Raw genomic sequence first — 3520 nt, 5'->3', positions numbered from 1 at the left:
ATCGGAACAGGCATAGAAAAATTTCCCTTATGTACATATGACATATATATTTGAGTGCTAGGAAATTACTTTCTAAGAGTTTTCCAATGACGTGGCAGAAATCAACAAAATCTCAATCAAGATAATTAAATACCAATTATGTGCATGTGTGTGTCAGCAGTTGTAGACATCCTGTGTAAAAGATATAAGTAATCTGCATTTAGAATCAAAGACAGTTGACATCGTTTAGACGTAACCAGACTTCAAAGCCATGAAGGCTGTTATTCTTTTCTCATTAACATTGGTGCTAGTCAGCACTAAGTCAATTCCTCATGAATGCAAGAGGATCCAACTGGAGGAAATTAATACAGAACTCAACAAGACAGACCCTAAGGTAAGAATCAGGAATTTTTTATCATCAAGCAGTAGGAAACAGAGAGGCACTGCATGGGGGAAATCCTAACTTTTCAATTTATTAAAATATTAAAATGTCTATCTTTCTATCTTAGATATTCACGAACCAGTTTGTTCCAGATGTGATCAACTATGAAAAGTGCACGGTAATTTATTATTATTATTATTATTATTATTATTATTATTATTATTATTATTATTATTAACCATTTTATAACATGATAACATAAAATCTTCTGAATCAGTGAACAAATAATTTTCTTATTACAATTTTCTTATTACAATATTACAATTACGTTTTTGTTGGGCCCGCTCAGTTTGCTCAGGCATAGTACACAGGTATTATACAGGTATATTCCTCTGGACTTCATTTGAAATAAAGTAGCACATGGATTTCACAAAAATTACATCACTATGGTGATTAAACTCATGGGAGGGTAAAGATTCTTTTTGACATTTACTGTAATTATATCAGTGATATATCAATTGTGTAGTTTTATGCTTTTCTTTTCTTCAAGAAAACTAATTATTTATAATGTTTTTAATCATAATACAGAAAGAAGATTTCTGCAAAGCTTGGAAAATTACATCAAATACCCTTGGGAGAAATGCAACAATTTCCAGATTGTTCAGGACATACAGTCAGGTAATTTTGACATGATTCTGCTCAAATCCTTCAATAATCAAATGGAAGAAAGCTAGGATTTAAACCCACAAAAATAGGTTCCAGCAGATTCTTATAGAAGGTGATATGTTCTGTATTTATTATATCAGTGCCCTCCAAAAGTATAATAATGGTAAAGTGAAATTTGTTACTTTTGCTACATACGTAAGGCATCAGTTTTTATTTAATGGCATTTACACATCTATATGCTTTACCATTTTATAGAAACAGCTGTTTTTGTGTTGAGTCCCCTCAATTTTCGGCTGTGGAAAAGTTAAACATGAAAGAGCAGTGAGGGTTTAGTCTGGGTTTTGGCCTTTGTTTTCCTCTGTGGAAATTGCATTTGGAGTCAGAGGCATACACCACCATGAAGAATAGAGAACTAACTATTGCTGAAAAACAACTCCTCTGTAAGCTTAGAGAACAGAATAATTCATTAAGAAGACTCTGAGAGCACAATTATAGAGGCCACACTACAAGATGCAAACCTCTCATCAGCAGCAAGAATCGAAGGGCCAGATTAGAATTCACCAAAAAATAGAGACAAGCCAGATTGGAACAAAGCTTTATGGACAAATGAGACCAATATAAACCTTTACCAAAGCAATGGACAGCTGAAAATGTGGAAAAAGGAAGGAAGAGTCCAAGAGCCAAAGCTTACCACCACATCTGTGAAATACAAAGGAGGTAGGGTCATGACTTGGGCACACATTTCCGCTTATGGAACAGGCTCAATGATCATTATTGATGACGTAATGGAGGATGGTAGCAATAGGATGAATTTGAAAATGTAAAGTCAGATTTTGCCTGGCTATGTACAAAGAAATTCCTCATTGGCCAGCGCTTCATCCTGCAGCAAGACAATGACTGCAAAGACAATGCCTAAACAACCAAAGCATTCATCAATTGTGAAAAGTGGACTGGTTTTGGACTGGCCAAGTCAATTACCTGATTTAAATCCAATTGAACATGCAATTATTTTGCTGAAGAGGAGACTAAAGACAGAAATTCTCCAAATGAAGCTCAATAAAAAGGCAGCATTGAAGGCATGGAAAACCATTTCTAAAGAAGATATCAAGTGTTGGGTGATATCAATGGATCATAGACTTGATGCACTGCATTTAAGGGCAATGCAACTAAATATTACACTTTATTGCTTTACTTTTATGTTCATTCGTTAACTGAATTTTGCACAGTTGAAAATAGAGGGGACTCAAAAACAGCTGTTTCTATAAAATGGTAAAACATATGCATGCAACTACGATGAAATAAAAGCTGATCACCTGTACTTTTGTCTCATATTATCCTTTTGATCTCAAATCCAAATGCCTTAACTATATAGCAAAAATAACAAATTTCACTCTACTGTTGCCGTATTACTTCAAAGCAGAAGCTGAAATCATCAGTCATATCTGCAATTTAACTTAAATGACAGTTAACAGCCATATTCCATAATATAAATTTCAGGTCAAAATGTACTGTATCATTTTACAGTATTAGTACTAAACCAATAGTTTCAGAAAAAGCCATTTCAGATAAGGCATATTGAAGATGAGACAAAATGCAGATCTTACAATGAAATGGGATCATTTTTCAGCACATTATCATAAAAAAATATGAAGTTGTTCAACATAATTGTTGCCAATAATAGGCTGGAGAGCAGTGTCTTTTATTTGGAGAAAATTGTAGGCCAAATTATGCTTGTTATAGACTGTTTTCATCTTGGTAGGCAAAACCCCAGGATTCACATAAATGTTGACAAGACTATGTATTTCTCTCTTTCAGGGGAAAGACTGCAAAGTCATAGAGAGTGGAAATGAGCTGCAGATGAAAGAACTTTTGAAACGTATGAGACGTTGCGTTCAGAAAATATACATTAACATGTGTTAACACAATGGCCTAGCAGTGGTCATTATCTGTTTCTTGGGCACTGCATGTTTGCCATGTTCCTCTATTATTTATTAAGATATCTCCATTTATTTATCATGTTTTGCTGTATTTAAATTATTTATTTTGTTCCTATTTATACAGAGAAGAATAAAGTTTACTAGGCAATCAATACTATGGTTTTCATGATTCCTGTTAGCCTATTTCTTTGTCATATTCAAGTCACACAAAAAAGGTTTTTGTACAGCAGTTCTTTGACTACCTGCTTATTTTATATGTAGCGAGTTGAACATTGGTGTCTTAATACTTAGGCTATGCTTACCTGCTTTCCCTTTAAGCCAAAGTGCTAGAGGTGGCACTGGTCATTAAATCTTTCAAAATCATAGACAGCAGAATGACATGGGTCAGCAGGGCCATGGTCCAATCACATTTGTATACACAAAAAAGTATTTAATATGTAAATATTTAACACAATCATATAAGAAAATAAAATAGTAAAAACAGGGCATTCAGCCCATATGGGTTCTTCCGTTGTCCACAGTCTGGTAGAATATACAGAGAGCTCCATAATGATTG

At 34.0% G+C, this 3520-nt stretch overlaps 1 long non-coding RNA gene across 1 annotated transcript; it reads left to right on the top strand.

Moving 5' to 3' along the window:
• The first annotated feature begins 236 nt into the window (after window positions 1-236).
• On the top strand, window positions 237-3116 carry LOC135252046 (uncharacterized). Its single transcript, XR_010329281.1, has 4 exons — window positions 237-373; window positions 489-539; window positions 950-1039; window positions 2843-3116. It is a non-coding gene; the product is annotated as an uncharacterized LOC135252046 (long non-coding RNA).
• Window positions 3117-3520: the final 404 nt, after the last annotated feature.

This window comes from Anguilla rostrata, chromosome 3 (genome assembly GCF_018555375.3).
Source record: "Anguilla rostrata isolate EN2019 chromosome 3, ASM1855537v3, whole genome shotgun sequence".
Classification (NCBI taxonomy): Eukaryota; Metazoa; Chordata; class Actinopteri; order Anguilliformes; family Anguillidae; genus Anguilla; species Anguilla rostrata.
This window is presented reverse-complemented; position numbering and strand designations above follow the sequence as displayed.